Consider the following 25,000-nt stretch of genomic DNA (forward strand, 5'->3'; position numbering starts at 1 on the left):
TGTGTGTGTGTGTGTGTGTGTGTGTGTGTGTGTGTGTGTGTGTGTGTGTGTGTGTGTGTGTGTGTGTGTGTATTATGGTGTGCTATTGTGCCTTACACGCGCATACAGGGAATGTGTCGCTTGTCCAGCACCGTGTGGTGTGCTGTGGCGGTATGGCGCGGTGTGGCAGCTGTGACGTGCTGCGTGGCACGGCGTAGTGTGACGTGGTGGAATGTGGTGTAGTGTGATATGCCAGTGACTGGAAGGGTGTGTTGCAGTGTTGCAGGGTGTAATGGACGCACTTCAGCAGCGTGGTATGGTGTGCAGTTGCAGGCCAAGGAATGCAGCGGTGTACTCTGTGGTGTGCCCAATGAGGTGCAGTGAGCCGTTACTACTGTCGGGCGGCCACAGGGGGGCGAGGTGGGGCATAGGGGGATGCGGGTCTGGGTCAGGGCCTTGGTGGTGGGGGGCGGTAGGATGGAGTCGGAGGGTCGGAGGAGAGGGGAGACAGGCTTGGAGCTGGGTGCGAAGCCAGGGGTGGGTGGTCGAGGGAGAGGGACATCAGGAGGAAGGGAGACAGGGGGCATAGGCAGGCGAGGTATCCGGGGAGGGTGAGTGAGGGCAGGTTGGCTGTGGTTTCGACGATAACCATCTCCAGCCTCCCTGCAGATAAGTCGAGGCGCTGGGATGCAGCAGCGGGTCAGTAGAGGGCCACACGAGGCGTCACTCTCGGTGTCGGCCGCCCCTCGCTCAGTCACTCAGCCGGGGGATTACGTAGACCCGCCCTACTTCCCTTCCTGCCTCTGACAGCCTCCAGGTGAGTCGCGGGCTGCTGCTGGGACCCTGCACCACACCTTCCTGCCGACGGAGAGAGAGAGAGAGAGAGAGAGAGAGAGAGAGAGAGAGAGAGAGAGAGAGAGAGAGAGAGAGAGAGAGAGAGAGAGAGAGAGAGAGAGAGAGAGAGAGAGAGAGAGAGAGAGAGAGAGAGAGAGAGAGAGAGAGAGAGAGAGAGAGAGAGAGAGAGAGAGAAATGCAGAGGAAGTAGAAAAGAAGGTGGAAGGGAGGATGAAAGAATAGGGAGAGGGATAGCCGTGCGACCTCCTGTGGGGAAAGTAATACCATCACTCTGGGGTGATCACGGGTGCTGCTGCCACGGCTTGTCCACCTGCCGTCCTCTATTACCGCCCATCGCTCCTGCCAGCTCTCGCCCAGTACCCCTGCCACTCACCTTCCCGCCAGGACGCCTCCAAGAAATGTGGGTGTTCGTGTCTCTTCTGGCTTTTAAGTTATCCAAAGAAATGTTCAAGATTAAGTACACGGAACTTTAACTGGGTTCGAGATTTCCTTCAACAGGTGCAGCCTAATCCAATAAATCTGTTAGATACTCGGGTGAGTCTGGGTCGCGTTGGCTTATGGGTGCCTGCGAGTACACGCCCGTTGTTCTCGTGACCTCAAAAAATTCTAAAAAACAACAACAACAACAACAACAACAAAAAAGACGCTTTAATCAAGACCACAGATCACGGAGAGAACATCGGTACCTGCACTCATCTGGCTTTAGAGGGGAGAAGATGCAGGTGACGACAGCTAAGCCAGTGTCTGAGTTCCTTATGACGATTCCTTTACGAATGTCATCCTGTGTGGCGACAACCTCAGATCTTTAGTTTATCTCAGTTTTTACTTGAATTTTTCTCACTTTCACCGAAATCTTAAAATTCAAACTTGTGGATTTTCTGTTTGTCCTGCACTGCGTGACTCGACCCATCCATCACTCAACAAGATCCCAAAGCAACGCGATACACCACGGCAAGGTCGGCGAGGGAAGGCGTGCAATATTCGTACACTCTGGAGAAGTCATCCCTCTCACCAATATATCTTTATATAGAAATTCTAATAATGATGTTTTTGTTTTCTTCTGATGCCTGTCTTTATAGATTAGTTTTCATTGATATTTACATTTCGTTCTCACAATATACTCGTGTATATATATATATATATATATATATATATATATATATATATATATATATATATATATATATATATATATATGCGATTCATGAATCAATATTTGTACCACACAGAAAAGATGGCCTTCCATAACAGAGACTAGGGTGAAATCGAGGCACGAAGGAAAGATAAGAGAGATGAGGAGCAGGCGAGGAGCAGGCGAGGAGCAGGCGGCGCTAACAGAGGCTCGTCAAGCAGAGAAGGCGGATCGTAATATACAAAATTATCTATGACTTCCTGGGACGCGGGAGAAGCGTCTTGACGAGTGGCATGACTGGCCTGGCCTAAACACCCGCGCCGTGCCTCTGCTGCTGCCAGACGTCATAACCCTAAGGTGGAGGACATCAAGCAATAAAGGGATACTATCGCCCTTATGTAACGATGTGGCCTCGCACTGTCCAGCCCCAGGTACTGTGAGAGGTACCCACGACCATACTAATTTTATGAGGCAATATTTCAAGATGGCAGTTGTCAGCTGTATCGTTATGGCGTTTTAATATCCCCTGAGCTGGCCGCTGCTGTCCACTCTTCAGAAGCAGCCAGACGGCGCCCCGCCTGAAGGACACGACCCGCGCTGACCCGACTGTTCACACTCCACGCGGCCTCACCAAAGTACTTTTGCACAAATTTATACACCATGTATATATATATATATATATATATATATATATATATATATATATATATATATATATATATATATATATATATATATATGTGTGTGTGTGTGTATGTACACACACACACACACACACACACACACACACACACACACACACACACACACACACACACACACACACACACACACACACACACACACACACACACCTGGTAATCACTACATATACTTTCACCTGTTGCAATAACTGAATGAAAATTTGCTAAATTTGTTGTGATTACAAGCAGCACTTATAGGCAGTGTCTCTGCCGCATGTGTGAGAACCCAACAAGTCTTCTGGGCAGCTGGTTAACGCAGAGCAGATCGTAAACGCTTTTTTTTCTTTCTTCACTGTTTTTAGTCATAACCACACGTCGGGAACAGCAAGAAGCCGCCGCGGAGACAAAGCGATCCTTTCCTACACGACCACCACTGCGCCTCCCCACACCCGCCGCAATGACTGCCATCGCACCACTCCCCACCACCTTGCTCTCTCTTCCTCCTCTGCAACGACACTCACCACTATCATCGCCTCCATAACCACTGCAATAACGATGAGCAAAATCCGCCACAATCCCTGCACCACAAGCACCGCCAACGCCGGCCATAAAGCAGTACACAGGCGGCTCCAGCCTCGTAAACCATCGCGGAAACTGATTCAGTATAATCGTATCAATAAGGCATTATGTTAGAGCATTCATATATATTTTTCTGAGCCTGACTTTTATGATAGCTTTATCAAGACGATCCCATTAACAGCGGCCTACACAGGTAGTCTCCCAGTGGGTGTGTGTGCCGCCACGGGGGAGGGAAGGAGGGAGGCGCGTGCTGGGAGGCAGTCTCACCCCCACTAGTCACTCTCCCACCAGTCCTTTTTCTTTCCTCTCTCTCTCTCTCTCTCTCTCTCTCCTACCCCTGCCATCGTTAAGTTAGGCACCTCTCGCCGCCAAGGGTGCACTTTATTCTAATGACGCGCAGTAACCTTTCCCATGTTGCAACAATTACCCGCGTTAAGCACCGGCTGGGTACAACTCGTTAGCAAAAACTGTTGGTCTTTCTCAAGAGTACACTGTCTCCAGAAATGATTGGCGTGGAGATCGTATGGAGACATGGCTGTAAGACCATAAACAAAACTTTGTTCTTGTCCTGTAACAGAAGGGAGTTACAATAAGAGATATATTAGAGGCCGCTGCTGCATGACAACAAACAAGTGATTGGAGAATTCGTCGGTGTCAGGAGGGGCCTCGCCAGACAAGCCAACACGCTTTGAAGAAAACCTGTTGCCTTGTACACGAGGGCAAAAAGATTTTGTTTTTACTGAAAAGACTGCTGTGTTTGATTCATACAGTACTTGGCTGCCGAGGAAACGCTGCTTCGAAAAGACCTACAAAAGTAAATGGTTGAGACGCCAAGCCTGCTTGAACATTGCTGTTGCAGCAAGTACTCGAGTAATACGCGTGTAGCGGTACAGCTTGAGTGAGCAGGAGTGGTGCTGCGATCCTTTTAATAGTAACATAAAATCTCCTTCCACTTTACGTAGTCAGTGAGAGTATAAGTACAAAGCTTGCCCTGAATGAACTAATGTGCTACGGGTGGCTGCCTCAGACATTGTGGGGACTCGGTCGCAGCACAAAACATAAAAGGAAAAAAAAAGTTACTCTTGTGACAATAACTATGAGTGAGCTCCAGTTGTGGCTGTGCAGCCGCTGCACTACACACCCGACCACGTGATTCATATCGTAACGATCATGATACATCGTCAATATATTTCACTAATAGGTCATATATTGAGAAGCCGCAATCATTATATCTTAACACCAACACCACTAAGGACCAAGATTTCTTTTCCTTTTCTTTTCTTTAGCTATTTTTTCTTAGCTGTACCTTAGACAATGGCTGATGCTAGACTATGCTATCATTGCGAAAGGCACGAGAGATAAGGCTATCTATTTATCTCCTGCATCTCACGCCTGGCTTTGTAATGCTGCGTGCCGCCCACCAAGGGAATCAATGGCAGCTTTCTCAAGGGCGTGGCGGCTCGGCGCAATGTTCGAACATTTCTTCTTGTGTGTCTATTTACGGCAAAGAATATTGTGAGAAGAGCTTTGAAGTTTGGTTTTTTTTTCTCATTTATTTATTTTATATTTTATATCAATACTATTTTTTTTCCCTCTTGGTGTGACTTTATAATTTAGGATATAAAGTCTACTCGAATGAACAAAGGAAATATATATTTTAATTTCTCTTGATACGTTCACTTCATCGCCTGCCATCCCCAGCTCTTACAAACAAGCTTAGTGTTCCCAGAGTTACGGTCAGAGGATCAAGCAAAACCTTCCTTTCCTCACTCACCAAACAATCATCCCGACGAGTTTCTGAATAAAAGCATCAATTCACCACACGACAAGGTTCTTCAGTGAATGGCATCCTTAACAGCATATACCTTAACATTCTGAAGTATTATGACCTCTATGTAAATGAGAGTCAATATCTTAATACATTTTGTTCGATATAAAGACAAGTAACAGGCCAGGCGATATATATTTAGTCTGCTCAGTATTATTCTGCTTCTAGTCAACATTAATTTCGCACGAAAGAAAATACAGCTCGAAAGTGACGACCAGAGCGGTGTTAGCAAACTTTAGATGAAATGAACGTTGATGGCGTGCACTGATAATACTCTACGTGGAAGTATGTGCTCCATGTACGAGTATGTATGGGATATGTGTGCATATATACTCTGTGAATATGTAGGATGTGTGTGTGTGTGTGTGTGTGTGTGTGTGTGTGTGTGTGTGTGTGTGTGTGTGTGTGTGTGTGTGTGTGTGTGTGTGTGTGTGTGTGTGTGTGTGTGTGTGCGTGTGTGTGTGTGTGTGTGAACCATATACCTACTTGCATGCACGGGCACCCTAATTAGCTTGTTTGACTTGTTTTCTATCTATCTATCTATCATTCTATCTATTTATCTATGTATTTATATATGTCTATCCGTCTGTTTGTTTGTCTGTCTGTCTACCAACCTGACTAAATATGTGTTCCATCGTTAATCTGTTTGTTAATTTGTCTATGTGTGTCTTTGTGTGTCTGCTTGGTTGTCTATCTGTCTGTTTGCCTGTCTACCTGTCTGCCCGTCTCGTTATCTCTCTACCTTTATTCATTCATGGTTGTTTGTCCTTCTTTTTTTTTGCATATCTACCTGTCTTTCTGTCAGTTTATTGATCTATCTTTCTGTCTGTCAGCTTGTCTACCTGTCTATCTATTCATTTTATCAATCTATCTATTTATCTATCTGTCTGTCTGTCTGCCTGTCTACCTATCTGTTTGTCTGTTTGTCTACCTATATGTCTGTCTGTTTGTCTACCTATTTGTCTGTGTGTCTCTGTCTACCTGCCGTTCTGTCTTTGTCAAGCTATTTGTCTGTGTGTCTGTCTACCTGTCGGTCTGTCTGTCTATCAGTTTGCTCAGGAGCGCATAGGTTAGAGCGGGTTGCGTCCATACTCAGCCTGAAGTGCCTTGCTGTATCATCTTTATAAACAGTGTCAACAGAGAAAGAGAAAGTCCTGACAACACTTGATTAATGCATGAATCTATAAGACTGTTTACGACGCAGCCCATCATCGCGCTCGTAAATGTGGTCTCAGTCAACAATTTCGTCGAGGAGAACATTCACTGCTGGAGCACCATGAGACGCCTGCCTGCTGGGGCCAACACAATGCCAGCAAAGGCTACACATTATCTGACGGAGCAAAACATACACTCACCGTATGATAAACACGTAGGAGTAAAGCACAATATTAAGTCAGCCATAAAAGGTTCTACTTACAGATTTACGATGAGGAAAGGCAAGTCATTAAACCTGTTAGTAAATTCCGCGAAACACATTGATACGCACTGGGTTTCAAACTGTCATATTCATTACTAAAGATGTAACATGCACTTTATCTTTTTTTTTTTTTAATATATCAAAAGAATAATGAATTTCTGGTATTGTTAAGATGTGGTTCGTTTTCTGCTTCTTCAACTTCCCAAGACATTACCTTATGTGTCATATTGTTGAACATTAGTGCACCAAAACAACTGTCGCGCCGCGCCGACTCTCACTCTCTATGAGTAGTGAGGACAAAGGCTACTAACATTTCATTCCAGATAAAATTGTCAACCAAAGCAAAGTTAAAGTGACTGTTGAAATTAAAGGAAATTCCTTCGCTGGAAGAAAGGAGGAGAGTTGCAGTGGACTAAATAAGGCAAGAAAAGAAAAATGAAATGAAAGAAGACCGGAAGGAATCAAGGGATTTGGAGTACGCGTATCTCATTTTTCAAGACATCTTCAGAAAGGCTGACCGCCAGTGTGCAGGGAGTGAAGACTCATGCAACGGTGTGACTCCAAAGACGACAACATAGTGAACCTTTCCATCTCTCGTGGACTTAGAGCATGTTCACAAATCAAGGCTGGAGGATCGCTCCTTCTTGGCCCGTCCCCGTTGAGGGAGTCACTGGGTTAAGCTGATGAATCCTGACTGGTGTGAGGGTCCCTCGCGGTCACCCAGCTGGGGGCCACCTTTATGGCTCCGGCCCCGCCCCTCAGCCCCTTCTGACATGGCTCTTGCTCCAGAACGACGAGGGTAGGAGGAGTAATGGTGGAGAAGCAAGAACATATTCCTAAATGAATAAATCTTCAGATTATTTTCATGAATGTTTGTTCGGAACTGTAAGCTTCCTAGGCTAAGCCTAATCCCAGGTACACTAGACAAGCCTTAATTGATGTCTCGCCTTGCCTGGTAGGGGAGGGTTTGACCACGAATGGTATGTATACCTGTAGGACACACGTGTGAGGACTCCGTGGCTTTTATCCCTAAAAGTCTTGGTAAAAGATGAAAAAAAAGCGTTGAATACATGCTGAAGGCAGTCATGGGCTCAGACAAGGCGTTATACCAGTTGCCACAACTGGCGGGAAGCGAAGATGCCTCAGGCCACTCCCACAATTTAAGCCGCCATCCAAACATGGCGAGCCAGATAAAAATGTCAGAAAGGCTATGGGCCTTGCTCAAGAGGAAAGAGGATGGACGAGGCGGGGCGGGGTGAAAGGAGAAGGATGGTGTCCTTCTTTGTTGTCAAGTGATGGGAAAAATGTCGCGTGGGGAATTTACCCCAAGAACATGGCATCTCCCGAGAATGTTACCCGGGAAGGGGAGTACAGCGAGGAGGCCCAAGGAGTGAGTAATCAGGCCACACATGAGCGCGCGCGCGCACGCACGCACGTATATTTACAATTACATACATACATACACACAAACAGACACACACACAACACAGGCGTGCGCGAACGAGTGCGCACTTATATATAGATGAGTAGATGGATAGATAGATCGATATGTATAGGCCTTTATTCTAAAATGGTTTGCTCTCTCACCATCACAGCTTTCCAAAGGCTTTAGTTGAAGATACTCGTGTTTTTAAGAGTATTTCTATGGCTCTGGTGATAAATTGGCAAGATTTCTAGCTTTTCATAAGGAGAAACTATCTTTAAAATCCAACTAGTCGTCTTCGTGGCCTTGGAAAATTGCCGTAGTGAGAAGCGAAGGAGTTTCTAAATACGGGCGATACACAGATATATATATATATATATATATATATATATATATATATATATATATATATATATATATATATATATATATATATATATATATATATATATATATATATATATATATATATATATATATATATATATATGTGTGTGTGTGTGTGTGTGTGTGTGTGTGTGTGTGTGTGTGTGTGTGTGTGTGTGTGTGTGTGTGTTTTGTCAGTACATGTATATCGTCAATGAGTATTATACTTTTCTTTCTGCAATGACACGGACAAGGGTCTCAGTGAGGCTGAGCGCGCCGCGGGATGCACGGCGCTGCTACACTGGCCATCTGGAACGCACATCCCGCCACCATCGCAGGATAGCCTGAACGATCGCCGTGATCACATGCTGAGCAGCTTCCTCTGGTATGTCTACTTGTTTGTCATTCTAAAAGACAAACCACGATATTCGGGAAGGAAATGCTTTGCTCTCGAGACGTGAGAGTGGAAGAAAGTAGCACAGGAGACGAATTATGTGGTGAGGGGTGAGTGGTGAGGATAACCAGCGGACGAGACACGATGCTCTCAGATGAGAGACGTGAAGGTGTGGACGAAAGATAGGGGGAGGAGGGGAATTTATGTACAGTATAAGGCAAGGATAGAAAGGGTTGTGATTGCTCCAGGGAGGGAGGATCAGGGAGAACGAGGCGACTAACGAGGGAACAGCTGAGCCTTCCGTGGTGAGGATGAAAAATGAGGAGGAAGAACACGCGATAAGGACGTGTCCCAGGCCGGCCTTCTGGAACCTAATGAGAGTTGGTTGAGAAGCACTCCAGGGAGCAGGCAAATTATATTAAGGTAATATTTTGGTGCACAAAACCTAACCACCAATGAAGCGAAACCACAAAGGCAACGCTGGTCTTCTAGGATAAACAAATGCCAAGGAATCGCTCATGAGTGAATGGTTGTTTTGCTCGTTCCTCGGACACAGGCTGGTGCTGCCAAGACGCTTCTGTTTATGTCGCATTCATAATAGAAAATATTGGCATTGCGACTTTGTGAGCCTGAACACCTGCAAGATAATTAACATTCGGCACTGAAGTGGACACAGATAAGGTTTGTCTCTTCTGTTTGTCCTGTTCTCCTTCTACTGCGTGTTATTCCTCTAATAATCACAAGTGATTACAACTGAACTGTTATCGATGCTAACTCCTTTTATAACACACACACACACACACACACACACACACACACACACACACACACACACACACACACACACACACACACACGTACACACATACACAAACACACACAAATACATTCAAATAAAGATTTGTATCCGATGATATCGTTCCTATAATGTCATCTTTCTACTCCTGAATGGATTCTTGGGGGAAAACAGTGACTCTATGCGGGACGCCTCTCAAGAGACTCTCCATTCTTCCTTCACCCAAATTTCAAGTTGTTGCTGTTGTTGGAGACTCCAGTTGCTGGAGTAAAGTTTTCTATAGCAATGACCGTTACTGAACAACAGAGGACGTGTTTATTTAGTGCCCAGATGAAAGAGACACCACCGATGGACTCACAGACCTCATGAGGTGTGTGTATAAAGCCACTGTACAGCGCAGCGCAGCGTAGTACTTAGCTGATAATAACATGTCAAGATGTGTCAACAGTTTTCTCACACTTAGATATGAGACAAACCAGAAAGCCATCCGTTTTAAGTTGAAATAAGTTTCTAATTCATTAAAAAATGAATATGCAAGTTATAAGTTTTGCAGTAAAGCACACTCTGTATCTATGAAAATAGAAAAATACTAACATGTATCGCAAGTTAATACTTAACATTGAAAAATAAAAACGCTTGTTTTCTAATCATATAAATATTTATAGTTTTGCTGAAAAAATATATAAGATAAACTAAAAACAGAGTGTATTGAAATTTCAGCGAGCACATGCTAGCATTCATCTCACGCCACCGACTGTGGACTCAAGCATTAGTTTTTGCTTCCATATGACTACATTGCAACCTTCCCAGCAGCGAGTACCAATGCAATTGTTCTCTCTGCTATAATAACAAAGGGATCACAGAGGAACAACGAGGCATGACTGACCGACTCTCATGTCTCATGTTGAATAATCTAGTGAAGATTGGCATCTCCTCCTGGATTCCCAACGTTGAGGAATCCTGGACTCACCTTACGCATAACAATTACTAATCGTCAGTATTTTTCTTTTTCATTATTAACCTTTTTTTTTGTCGTGAGAAGACTTCGTACACAGTTATTGGTGTTTCAGATTCCATCCAAACAAAATATCAACTGCCGTGAAAAAAATAATAATGGATAATAATCATGTAATAGTTTTCAAGGGGATGAGAGATCCGCTTACAAGTCAGTTTATTGAACAACACACGCTCAGCCGCAGCCCTCCCCCCCACACACACACACACACACACACACACACACACACACACACACATGAAAAAAAAATCATTCTTTATAATCGTTAACTTGCATGTACGAGCAGGCCTGGATAGACAGACAGGCAGAGTGGGAGCAACACAAGCAAACTCTCGCGAGGTCGACACGGGGAAGTAAGGCAGAGGCGGCGAGGAGCTTTAGTCAGTCAGTCCTGCAGCCGTTTTTATGTCGATCACGCACGACTTAAAGGACAGATGGAAGGGAGGGAGGGACTGACGGGCCGGGAGGAGGAGGCCGACAGTAACAGGGCTAAGGCAGAAGCTCGAAAGAGGAATGGGGGAGGGAGGAGAGGAACGTGCGGCTGCTAACGCGTCAAGTGTGGAAGGTGGGAAGAACATATTGATGGCGGTGCGTTGAGATGTGGAAGGAATGGAAGGAAGGGGCCGAGGTGATCCCAGCAGGGTGCCTGGACGAGAGAGAGAGAGAGAGAGAGAGCGAGAGCGAGAGAGAGAGAGAGAGAGAGAGAGAGAGAGAGAGAGAGAGAGAGAGAGAGAGAGAGAGAGAGAGAGAATGAGGAAGGTCAGCCGTGCACGTCAGGAATCCAGCCACTTGCCGCCTCTGAATGGAATATAATGATGGTTAATTTATCGAGAATGGAGGGTGACACGGGTGGACAGACGACGCCCGGAGCCACACTGCCGAACTGACCGACTAACTGACCGTCCACGCCCAGCCACACGGCCACCACTCTTACGGTATGCCTAAAACACGGTGAATCAGCCAGTCAGTACACAGGGCGGCGCGTCATTAAGCCAGTCACTTAGCTAAGCCCAGTGTGCATGCAAACTAGACCGTAAATTGGCCCGCATGCTGCTTGCTCATTAAGCCACCCAGTCATTCTTTTTGTCAGCAAATCAGCCAGTCGGTCGGCGAACCACCTCATTTGTTAACTGCAACTTCAAATTAAGCAGCAGGCTGAACAAAGCTTGCGAGAGTGAGAGAGTGAGAGAATGCTCACATGAAGGACTTGCTTTGAATGTGAATACAAGCAAGAGAGAGAGAGAGAGAGAGAGAGAGAGAGAGAGAGAGAGAGAGAGAGAGAGAGAGAGAGAGAGAGAGAGAGAGAGAGAGAGAGAGAGAGAGAGAGAGAGAGAGAGAGAGAGAGATTGTCCGGAGCGCTTTTATTTTCATGTTGTAAAGAAACATAATATTTTACAGTCATGAATGCTTTGAGTTTTGCTTTTTGTTCAAGTCTTTTAGGGAGGAGATTTATACCTTCAATAAACATGTAACCCAGACAAATGACAAGTAGCTATAAAAGGAGAACAAGTCGGTGTCTTTGAATGGAACAAAAAAAAGAGAATGATAAACAAATAAATAAAATGAAATTATTAGCAACAGTATCAATAGAAAAAAATGATATAATAGTCAAAGTAATGATGATTCTCTCTCTTTCTCTCACACACACACACACACACACACACACACACACACACACACACACACACACACACACACACACACACATCAGATATCACAGCAAGAAAATAAAAAAAAAAGTTATCACAATAAAAAGAAAATGTCTACAAAATTCCTTCAAAAAGAAATGATTTAGATCCAAAACTTTATCCAAAGCGAAATATTTAAAGAAAAGAACATAAAAAACAAACTATACAGATGAAAAAAAATATATATATTCCCCCCAAAAAAAACATGAAATTCACTCCAGGAAAAAAAAGTAACAAGTGAAAATAAAATCTACAAAAACTAAATAGATAGAAACTAAATCAATCATTTACGTCAATAAACAAATAAAACAATGAGACCAAAACACGAAAAAAAAATTGAACGAAACTAAAAATCAATACCAAAAGTGAGAAATGCCCCAAAAAACACATAAAAGAAAGAAAGAAAAAAAAAAAAAAAAAAAAAAAAAAAACAGACGCTCCCCTTAATTAAAGAGTACTGCAAAGACAGTAGCAGAGCACAGGGCAGCAAGTATCACACTGTGGAGAGGACTGAGAGAACCATTGGCACGGAGAAGGGACAGAAGGAGGAACCGCACCGCTACTCAAGGGGGATGTGTGTGAGGCGATGCGTGGCACACACCAACGCCCTTTACGAAACACGAGAATACGACACTCAGGCTAGCAATGTGTGTGTGTGTGTGTGTGTGTGTGTGTGTGTGTGTGTGTGTGTGTGTGTGTGTGTGTGTGTGTGTGTGTGTGTGTGTGTGTGTGTGCTGGCATGATGGAAGGTGGTAACAGAAGCAAGAAAAAGTATAAAGACTTAACACGAACAAAATTTACAGGATGTCTGATGTAAGTACTTTGTGTTCCTGTAATTGTATCAGTAAATTAATCGGCGGAATGTGTGTGTGTGTGTGTGTGTGTTGAATAGTGTTGATTCTCTCTCTCTCTCTCTCTCTCTCTCAGCTACCCCCCTCCCAGCACCCAGCATCCCCTTCGGCCTACAAATATTTTCAGATTCCACAAGTTTCTCAAGACGGAACATTTTCTTTAATGACCCCCATTGTTTTGTGCCGGGAAATTCCTCTCGTCTGGCCTGATTTTTATGTCTTTCGTGGTCCTTCATGTGTGTGTGTGTGTGTGTGTGTGTGTGTGTGTGTGTGTGTGTGTGTGTGTGTGTGTGTGTGTGTGTGTGTGTGTGTGTGTGTGTGTGTGTGTGTGTGTGTGTGTGTGTGTGTGTGTGTGTGTCCCAGCAGGAAGCTGTGGTAGTAATAAGGTTTTATGGAGCAATAACACTTATATAATTGGACGCACTTCCACACACACACACACACACACACACACACACACACACACACACACACTCTCTCTCTCTCTCTCCAGGACACAGGTGGCGTCTGATCGCAGGAAATCACGAACTCAGCCACAAGGGCGATCCATTTGCTTTCAGATTCCGTGGCTAATATCAAACCGTCACTGGAATTTGGCTTGGAAGAAAACAATTCCAAAATTTCCCTTGCCTTTAATCGCGTCTGAGTGATATCCTGTGTTTCTTGTGTGTATGTTTTTCTCGTTTCAATTTTCTTAATATTTTCCTTCCTTTTTGTGGATTACTGTGGCTGAGATAATGCTGAGGTGGATGGAAAGGGAAGTTCATTGTAGAAGAGGAAAATGAGGCAGTACTGGAGGAACGGGATGACAAAGAGGAAAATGAAAAGAACTGTGCAAGACAAACAAATCAAAGAAGGCTACATAGAAAGAAAGATCTTGTATGAAGACGCAGAAAAGGGAACGAGTAACGGAGACGTAAAAAGGAAGTACGATGTGATAGAAAAAAAAAAAAAACATAAAAAATCGAGGAACGATGTGGAAACAGAACGAAACGAATTAAGGTCAACGAGAACGAGACGAAATGAGGCGCTGAGGGAGGCGGGAAGGAGAGTGAACGGAAAGAGGAAGGAAAGAAGATAAGAAGCAGCAAGTGAGAAAAGTATAAAGAAGTGACAAAAAGAGACGCCCCAAAGAGACCTGAATACTTTAAATATACAGCTGCTTATTGCGTGATCTGAACCTAAAGCGATGTAAGGCGGAAAAGGAGTCACGCTGCGGGGAAGGGAACGATCATGGTGGTGGTGGTGGTGGTGGTGGTGGAGACGGTGGCGGCGGCTGTATAAGAATAGAAATGTAATGAGCTCAAGAAGGCGTGAACTCAAATGTTGTGGGACGTGATGGTGAAGTGGGGAGTCTCGTGACCAGCTTAACCTTGCGGGACCGGTGACTCTTTCCCCCGAGTTACTGTTATTCACCAACCAAGAACATCAAAGCTTCGCCTCACTGCTCCGAGGAATAGTAATGGAAGATAACGAAGGGATTTGTTTTCAACGGGTGAGGTGTGTGTGTGTGTGTGTGTGTGTGTGTGTGTGTGTGTGTGTGTGTGTGTGTGTGTGTGTGTGTGTGTGTGTGTGTGTGTGTGTGTGTGTGTGTGTGTGTGTGTGTGTGTGTGTGTGTGTGTGTGTGACCTAGTTGCAACGTAATGAACTTAGCATGCATTATTCTGCTTATATATTTTTTTTCTTTTCTTCTCCTTTTTTGCGTAGTTTTACATTTCTATAATATTTACTCGAATCATTTCTGTCGATCAATATTTTTCAGATACGTACTGATATTTTTGGTAGACAGCATAATTTAAGATCCTTTTTCAAAGTTTATATTCACAACGTATACTCCCAGCATCCCTTACCTTTCTATTTACCTGTTCCAATCTTCAACACTCTGCGGCATCTTGGTCAATTCTCCTCTCATTCTTTCTCCTTTTTGGCTTCCCCAGTCTCTCCTTATAAGGTTTATCTCTCATACTTGGCATCATCTTCGTGACCGTTCTTTATACTTTCTCCAGCACGTTTCCAAGGTTTTCCAGGTACGGCGAACACATCCCCGCTGCATCGAGCAGCCTCGATCACATTGCGGCACATCTTTTAATATATCTCTATCCTTGTATAATTGAACGCTATCCTTTTATAGTTTGCGTGTTACTAAAAGACTCTACTAAGTAAACTCTCTTATTGTTAGTGTGTGTGTGTGTGTGTGTGTGTGTGTGTGTGTGTGTGTGTGTGTGTGTGTGTGTGTGTGTGTGTGTGTGTGTGTGTGTGTGTGTGTGTGTGTGCACCAATGTGCCTGGCAGAGGTTGTCACAACAGGGAGTTGTAATGGTAATTGCTGATGTTGTGTTATTGTGGTGTCGGCTGTCTCTCCCCACAGAGGCAGCGCATCACTCTTCCAGGGGCACCGCGGCGGCAGTCAAGGCTCTTGTCAGTTATGACGAAATGTCAATCGTTTTAAGGGCATAAGTCGGCTACATTCATGGTCGGTTTAATTCATGATAAGTTGAGCGAACAAGAAACGGCTCGCAAGGAAAGCTGCCAGAGGGGATGGTAATGACCTGCCTCTCTCGCCCTCCCACCCACCTTTTAATCGAGCCAAATAGAGCAAGTCATTACAGCGGTCATTACGCCACTTCCTATGGTTTCTGGAAATACAAGGACTCGCTCTGTTCTTCAGGTCATCGCTTCGCTGTGCAATGAACCACAGGGTGGGCGGGTGGTGGACGCCTGACAGCTGCGGCCCAAGACTCTCCACCAGAGACGACCTGCGGCGAGCTCTCACTGTTGTCCGGGACGGTGACAGATTTGTGGGAAGGAATGGAAAAAGACTGAAGAGCGGCAAAAAAGCTGATGAAGTAATTTTTTGATGTCGTTCATGAGCGCGAACCTTTCCCCAATAAGGAAAGAGAAGCGCGTACTGAGTTAAGCATTTTTTCCATCAGGAGTGGCAGCCGTGGAGGGAGGAAGGCTCCGTGTCTTCACGGGCCCCACTCACACACTGTTTCGGAGAGTCCTCGGGCACGGCGAAGGAGACGCACGCAACGGGAAACGTTATGTCTTTGAGGAGTCATGTTCGATCGCTGCCATTTAAACACCTTACATAAATAACACATTCCGCTAGTTATATGTGGGATGTGAGATAAAAGGTGAAGCGTCATCATCTTCATGTCACTGACGGAAAAGACCAATAACTCTGTGAAGGAATCTCATTATTTTTTTTACTTTATTTTTTGTTTATAATTTTCAACTGATATTACAGGAATAAAAAGTGAATATTAATGGAGGACCAGGCTTGTTACTCTAATACACACACACACACACACACACACACACACACACACACACACACACACACACACACACACACACACTCACTCACTCACTCACTCACTCACTCACTCACTCACTCACTCACTCACTCGCACACACACACACACACACACACACACACACACACACACACACACACACACACACACACACACACACACACACACACACACACACACACACACACACACAATAAAAAATGAGGTCCACGAGTCAGTCATGAGTGTCGGAACACGCCACACTCGTATCCATCGTGCCTTCGTGTCTTGGTTCAGTCCAGCTTTCATTCAAATCTTCTCAATATGCACACCATCACCGCCACATTTCCCCCAGCATGGACAGTTCGGAGAGGGGCGACGTCCGCCATCCGAGGGTTCTTGAGAGGCCGAACACGTCTGGGTCCGGCCTCACCGCGCCAGATGCTGAAAATTTTGTGTATGTGCAAGTTTCTGGCAGGGCAAGAGGACCAGAAATGATGCTGCGTTACTGCTCGTGGGGTAGCGCTAATGACGTTGTGATGAACTGGTTAGTGCTCAATGACGCCTGAGTATATCTAATGAGCAGGGTGGGAAAACAGCAGACAATGGTGGGGAAAGCTCTGAAGTTAAATAAGTATATGAGTTACCATCAAACATGCTAGCGACTTCAAACCTGAAATACGTGCTCCTTGCAGCTTCCTCCTCCTCAACGCCAGAATGGATGGCTTACTCAGTGGCCTATACTGCAGCCTTCCCTACTATATTTGTTTATAATATTATCTCTCTCTCTCTCTCTCTCTCTCCACAAAGAATGATCAAACAGCAGCAGACTTCTTGCCCCACTTGAGACTGTTTGAGATAACCTACACAATTGAATCTACAACAAAAGATATTGAAGAGTAAAAGACGAAAGGTTCCCGTATGTCTCGATTACTACAAGAGTGGGCAGCAAACGGAAGAGAGAGCCTTGAACCAGCAGCATCGTAAAGCACAGCACGTGAAGAAGAAACCAGGGCGCATCAACAGGAGCATCACCACCACCTCCCTGCTGGCTTGGATCTCGCCGTCTCGGAACTAAAGGAAGGCGTGGAGGTTCTAAATGAGTTGACCTTTGTAGTAAAAAAAAAAAAATAAATAAATAAATAAGAAGAAAAAGAAAGGAAAATAAAAATTATGATTCATCACACACTTGAGAGAGAGAGAGAGAGAGAGAGAGAGAGAGAGAGAGAGAGAGAGAGAGAGAGAGAGAGAGAGAGAGAGAGAGAGAGAGAGAGAGAGAGAGAGAGAGAGAGAGAGAGAGAGAGAGAGAGAGAGAGAGAGAGAGAGAGAGAGAACTGCAAGAGAGAGAGCAAGGAAGAGGAAATAACGTAAAATAAATGCAAAAAGCAGCACTAAAGAAGAGAAGATGAAACGGTCAAGGCATTACAACACGAAATATTCTCCTCATTATTATTTTTTTTCAGCAGGTGAAGCAGCAGGTGGAGAGAGAGAGAGAGAGAGAGAGAGAGAGAGAGAGAGAGAGAGAGAGAGAGAGAGAGAGAGAGAGAGAGAGAGAGAGAGAGAGAGAGAGAGAGAAATATATGAGAGAAAGATATGAATAGTACCTCTCTCTCTCTCTCTCTCTCTCTCTCTCTCTCTCTCGCGGTGTTGGTTTCGTTAAGTATCCCGTTCATTGTTGACGTTTAATATTTATCGTGGTACCGTCCCTTATGGAAGCTTCACAAAAGGTTCCTAACGCGATTAACGACCAGAATGAGTCACTGCTCGTAGAAAGGTGAAGGCAAAAAAAAAAAATAAATAAAATGGAGTTAGTTAAAGTTAAGGATGAAAGAGCGGAAAGGTTGGTCAAGGAGTCTCTCTCTCTCTCTCTCTCTCTCTCTCTCTCTCTCTCTCTCTCTCTCTCTCTCTCTCGATGTTAAGCCCTTCGCATCCATCTCAAAAATGATAATGAAATGTCCCAAATATTATAATGAAATGTTTTGGTCATTAGTACCCGAGCCTCCTGCCGTCTTCTCCCAAGGCTTCGGCGGCTGGGGCGGCGGCTGGGGGCGAGGAAGCGGGTGGTGGTGATGGCGGTGATTGGTGGCGATAGTGGTGGTTGTACGGGTAATAGTAGAAAATAATGTACGTGGTGGCTGGTGATGAATACATGGTTAGTAGCTGCTGTGGGTGTGAGTGGTGATGAGTAGCAGTGGTGGTGGTGGTGGTGGTGAAGCGGCGTGGTGAAGAACACTGATGATGATGGTGACGGAGATGCTAAATGGAGGGCAGTGACGGTAATGACAGGAGATGGTGGTGATGGAAGGCAGCTCGTGATGGTGGAAGGCGGAAGGTGGTGAATTGTGGCGAGGGTGCAGGAATGGGGGAGGTGCCGGTGATGGAAGGGGTGTGGATGGTGAGAGGTAGGGGTGATGTCCTGGGCCAGATGCTATTGGGGAGGTATGGCAAGCGGGAAGGGGGACCATTTATTTGGGAAGAAGTCCTGTTTCGGTGGTGATGGTGGTGACAGTGATGACCATAGTGACAGTAGGAGTGATGATGGCACTGGTGACTGCGGTGATCGTGGTAGTAGTGGTGGTGATGATAATGGTGGTGATAATGGCGACTGTGATGGTGGTGAAAGTGATGGTGGTGAGCATGGTGGTGGTGATGGTTGTCATGCTGGCGGTGAGTGTGGTGGCGGCGGTGAAGGAGATCATGGTGGCAACACTAGTACACTGAGTGTACCGTGTGTGTCCCTTGTCGTGAGCAGGTGCAGCGCCAGGTACACTCAGCAACCTGTAACAAATTAACGAGACCAGCACGCTGCCGGGTCCACCAGGGGGCGCCGCTTGTTAACGCACGCCCAGCCAGCCCGGCGAGTGAGCAATCAAACAAACAAGCAAGATGCGCCTTTACACTATTATTCTTCACCTTAAGGAAGCACAATAAACATGTCCATAAAAAGAGGGAAGACAAAATTACATATCATCGTCTGTACAGCACCAGCAGTAAGTACTACAGTCAGCACCACAACCGCAACTACGACCACTATCATCAGCGTCATCACCACCACCGGCAGTACCATCACGGCCACAACCACTGACACCATCAGGAATACCATCACCGCCACCACTGCCACAAAGCCCACTAAGGCAGCCCAGCCCCTCCTAACGCTATCCTGGACAGACGCCGTGGGCCAGGTTACTCCAAGGTCAGCTCTCTGTCAGGGCGCGACCCCCCGCGGACACCAGCCGGCCCGGGGTGGTTCTCCGCGGGGGGCTAAGAGAGACCCGTGTACCGCTGATACAGTCCCAGCGTTCCGGGTACAGCCGCGGCGGCGTCCCTCTATCCTGCTGCTGTTGCCTCCTTAGTACAACCGCAGCGGAGTCTCTCTACCATGGTGGTGCTGGTGCTGCTTTTTCTAGTACAGCCGCGGAGGCATTCTTCTACATCTCGGTGATGTGATGGCTAGTACAGCCACGGCGGCGTCTTTCTGCACATTTTTAATGCTGTTACTTAGGGCAGCGGTGGCGTTCCTCTTTACCCTGATAGTGAGTGCTGGTGCTACTGTGGTGCCGCTTAATTAATGTAGCTGTAGCAGCATCTTACTGGAGCCTACTGGTGGTGTACTACTACTTCCCAAATACAACTGCAGCAGCGTCATTCTGCATATTGCTGCTACTTTTCTTTCTCCATCTTGTAGCCTTTCTGCCATAGCGTCCCCCATTTCATCCTGCAGCCTCTCCGTCACAGCCACAGCGTCCGCCTCCATCTGTAACCACCTTGCCAGTACAACACTGCCTCCACGCCCGTGTTTCGCAGTGTCACATCATTCTGGCAACATAACTTTTCATCAGATGACCAAGCTTAAGCGGATTACACATGCTGCATTCAGGCTACATGCAATCCATTCCACCCCGCGCCTCCTACTGAACAGGGCGCAACACTCATCTGGCAAAACCCTTGACTCTCTATGTGTGTATTATGGTGTAGTTCTCTCTCTAGATAGTATCTGCGTATGGTTACTACACTCCGTCTTGATCTCTGATACAATCTCCGTCTCATCAGTACAGCGTGTTGGTCGTTAGGGGGTGAGGGACAGAGGTATAGAGTCGTAGGCTGCCCCGCCGAGGGTGTCTGGGGTGTCTGGGCCAGCGGTGGCAAAGTGTCTGCGTTGATCATTGAATAATAACTTTAGTCAAGGTCTTTGGGTCCGAGTCAAAATATGCGCGATGTAAAGGTAAGCAAATTATGTAAAATTCTTCGCTTTCCTCCTTTGGTAGTATTTTTAATGAAGAATTAAGCAATGTTGGGAAGAAAGCGGAGGCGGACATCTGAAGGTCTGCCGGTGATATCTAGCAGACGTTCAGTGTGGTGACAGGCTGGTGATGGAGAGATGGATGGGATAAGTGAGGAATGTGCTTAAAAGTTCGCAAACCCTTAATCAGTCTTGTTATAAGGCACGTTAACACCCACACCGAACCATCCACCTACACCGCTCTCTCTCTCTCTCTCTCTCTCTCTCTCTCTCTCTCTCTCTCTCTCTCTCTCTCTCTCTCTTTTTCAAACACACACACATAGACACACACACCAAAAAAAAAAAAAAAGCATCTTTATGAGTTGGAGATTTTCTCATTAATAAAGTAAGTAATGCTCATATTAATTCTACTTACTGGAAGCATCAGCACTTAGCCAAACAAGGAAGTTCTGTGATCGAAGTGAGATCAACTTGAGAGGTTTGTCCTGACTTACCTGAAAGAAAAAAAAATATACATACATTAGCATCATGAACACGTATATTCCAAGGCTCCTCATCAACATTAATAAAAGTAAGATTAAATTTGACAAATGCAGATTGCCTCAGCGCTCAACTTGGTCTCTTTAGACTTCTTAGAGATTGAGAAATACTGCCCGGGGACGATGTGGCCTGAAGGAGGGTGGATGAAGGGACCACTGTAACACCTCGATTCGAACACTGACTCACTGATTTCAAGATAAGTGTGCGAACTCCTCCGCCATGGAGACACTAACTCATTATTATTATCACGGTAACAAATGTCTTACCAAAATAATAGTTTATATAGTGTGTGTGTGTGTGTGTGTGTGTGTGTGTGTGTGTGTGTGTGTGTGTGTGTGTGTGTGTGTGTGTGTGTGTGTGTGTGTGTGTGTGTGTGTGTGTGTGTGTGATTTGTTGGTTTCCATGTTAGTAAAAATAAACACTCCTTAGCAAGTCTCGGTGATCGCCGCGGCCTGCCCTGGTGCTGGTGTCCCGGGGCAGCCTGGAGGAGGGCATAGGTCACGCGGCCCGGCGGAGGAAAGGAAGAGGAGGCACGAACCTAAAAACACCTGAATTATAGTTTAAGGAAGGAAGGAGACAGTAACTAATGGTGTCGGGGTTCGTGTTGTCTCCGTCCTCAGTGACTGGCTCTTCCTTGAGTACAGACAATGGCTCTCTGACTCGCCCCTCCTCACGCCCCCTCCCCTCACCCGCCGCCACAGGAAGGAGGGATGAGCTTCGCCGTCATGAGAGATAATGAGTCACGAAAGAAGAAACTGACTCTCGTTGTCTCAGGGCAAGTCTTGGTGGAGCTGCAAGAAAGTCCCTTACTGAGATGCTGGCGAACACCTCCCTGGTAATGGGGAGAACACGCGGCTGTTGTGGAGAGGGGGCACCAAGACCCAGTGTGTAGAATGTCTCAGACACAGGGACTGAAAAGGTGAGATGTAAGAAGTGACTAAGGTGGTTTTAAATTGTGGGGCAACTTGTGGAGGGAGGGTGGTGAGCAAAATAGTTAGCAGAGTACCAGACGCAGGAAGAGAGGGCATCTTAAATTGTGAAGGTGTTTGACTGCTTATGGGAGAGGAACGGGTGATGGCGGTGTGGTGAGCCGCAGGTGAAGGCAGGGTGTAGGGCCGTCTGGAAGGTAGGGCGCCGGGACGCCGGGCTGTGGGGCGCTGCAGGGAGGAGCTGATGGTTATCTCGGCCGGGTGGCCCCCCGCCGCAGGAACCCGACGTCAACCATTCACTCACTCGCTTGTGTAAATAACCAGAAATGGTTACACGGACATATTTTCTAACACACATCTCCATACATAACCGCTCGCACAACGAACGCACTCCACGCCTGGAATGCTTTTCCCGCGTGTTCAGTGCTCGTAAACGTACTATTTTGTAGTTATGAAGACTTATCTGTACTTGTGGTACGTAATGCTGGCATCCATATTCGTACGAGACCCTGACACATAAAGACCAAGAGACATACAAACGTACAGACACACTGGCATTCAAAAAGACAGACATCTAGACAAATACACACCCATACACACACACACACACACACACACACACACACACACACACACACACACTTCATCTCTCTCTCTCTCTCTCTCTCTCTCTCTCTCACACAAGGATAAGCTTGTGTATAATTCACCTCGGTCGCCTGCTGGTCACCCAACCAGTCTTCCGCATTACGGAGCGAGCTCAGAGCTCATAGACCGATCTTCAGGTAGGACTGAGACCACAACACACTCCACACACCGGGACAGCGAGGCCACAACCCCTCGAGTTACATCCCGTACCTATTTACTGCTAGGTGAACAGGGGCCACACATTAAGAAGCTTGCCCATTTGCCTCGCCGCCCCGGGACTCGAACCCGGCCCTCTCGATTGTGAGTTGAGCTAGCTAACCACTACACTACGCGGTGTGTGTGTGTGTGTGTGTGTGTGTGTGTGTGTGTGTGTGTGTGAAAGAGAGAGAGAGAGAGAGAGAGAGAGAGAGAGAGAGAGAGAGAGAGAGAGAGAGAGAGAGAGAGAGAGAGAGAGAGAGAGAGAGAGAGAGAGAGAGAGAGAGAGAGAGAAACCACCCAGCAAGCATAAAGGCAGCCAGAGCGTCCGCCGGAGAAGTAGACAGCCACCCAGCCAGCTAGACAGACAGACAGACAGACAAACAGACAGACAGAGAGACAATCCTGCCAAAAGTAGGAAAAGACCCACCCAGTCCGTTAGTCGTGGGCAGGTGGGCAGGCGGGCAGGTGGGCCGAGCCTCCACCTGTGTCCACTGAAGCATGACCAGGTGTTAAGGTGCTCCAGGACAGCCCAAACTTATGTCGAGTGGACCAGTGCACCGTCCCGGCACTCGACAGACAGAATGTTCACTCGAGGCTGCGCTCTGAGGAGTCATGAGTGTTGCTGCTGGTGCTGTTGGTTCTAGGGGTGGTGTCTTGATTTTTCTGATATTTAGTTATAGTAGTAGTAGTAGTAGTAGTAGTAGTAGTAGTAGTAGTAGTAGTAGTAGTAGTAGTAGTAGTAGTAGTAGTAGTAGTAGTAGTAGTAGTAGTAGTAGTAGTAGTAGTAGTAGTAGTAGTAGTGGTGGTGGTGGTGGTGGTGGTGGTGGTGGTGGTGGTGGTGGTGGTGGTGGTGGTGGTGGTGGTGGTGGTGGTGGTGGGGTGGTGGTTGTGGTAATAGTAGTTATAGTAATATTTAGCAATAATAGTAAACTTGGAGGAGGAGGAGGAGGAGGAGGAGGAGGAGGAGGAGGAGGAGTAGTAGTAGTAGTAGTAGTAGTAGTAGTAGTAGTAGTAGTAGTAGTAGTAGTAGTAGTAGTAGTAGTAGTAGTAGTAGTAGAAATGGTGGTGATGGAGTTTGTGATGAAGATAATTTTACTGCGCTTACGAGGAGAAAAAAAAAAAAAAAAAAGGGCCCCACCAGAGCATAGACAACTGAGGTAAATAAATATACGTTTGACAAGAGAACCGGAGCCACGTGCTGTAAAGGTAAATAAATCTGCGTGGGAGTAAAATGTTTTGGACTGTAGGATTAGTGGAGAGAGGAGGCGGAGATTTGTGACTGCGGTGGGGCATGACGAGAAAGTTCCGTGATGTGGAGATATGGGCATGGTAGGTGTAGCTGGGCAGTGGTGGGCGTGATGAGACCGTGGGGGATGAATTGTAGATGTGGTGGGTGAGCTAAAGTGGGTGCGGGGGAGGCAAGAGGAAGAGGAGGATGAGTCAAAGTCGAGAAAATGAGACAGTGTTTATGTAAGCTGTGATCGATAAGGTAAATAAAAAAAAATATATCAATACTTCAGGAAATAGGATAGGGAAAAGAGGAAGAATATTGTTAAGCGGAGGTATGTACTGGTGGTGGTGGTGGTGGTAGTGTCAGCAGGGGCAGGGGAAAGCAAGGGTGGTGCTACAAAGGACAGTTATGATAGACCTCTCTGAACGTCAAAAGTCTTGTCCCCTCACGCGAATACTTGCCTTAATGTCCCATAAATAACGAATTATACACTCAAATATATATAATTGCACGTGTCGGGAGAAAATACCGCATATTCCAACTCTTTCGAAGGCCGACAAATCAGAGGGTTGGTGGTGATGAGAGGTTAGAGAGACACGGTCCGCGGTGATATCTCAGAGTTGGAACGCGTGGTATTATATGCTGTCTTCCCAAGGGTATGTGTGCGCGCAGCCACGGTCACCTCTTAGCAGCCATTAAATCATAAGTGAATCGGATCAGAATATGGTCACTTTTGTACTTTACGATAAGCTTTGCGTGTGAATGTGTGTGCGTGCGCGTGTACTTACCTTCAATCCTCAAATGATCCATGCACCGGAGTCTGGGGAAATACGTGGTAAGGATGCGGTAAAGTCAAGAGCATACGGCACCAAAATACAACAATAGCTACAACAAGAACAAAAATGACAGGAAC

At 46.1% G+C, this 25,000-nt stretch overlaps 1 protein-coding gene across 6 annotated transcripts in view; it reads right to left on the reverse strand.

The window, feature by feature from the left end:
* Positions 1 to 25,000, reverse strand: part of LOC123516638 (F-box/LRR-repeat protein 7-like) — a 326,645-nt gene that overhangs the window by 151,198 nt on the left and 150,447 nt on the right. The gene's annotated exons all lie outside the window — the stretch shown is intronic.

This window comes from Portunus trituberculatus, chromosome 41 (genome assembly GCF_017591435.1).
Source record: "Portunus trituberculatus isolate SZX2019 chromosome 41, ASM1759143v1, whole genome shotgun sequence".
In the NCBI taxonomy this organism is placed as follows: domain Eukaryota; kingdom Metazoa; phylum Arthropoda; class Malacostraca; order Decapoda; family Portunidae; genus Portunus; species Portunus trituberculatus.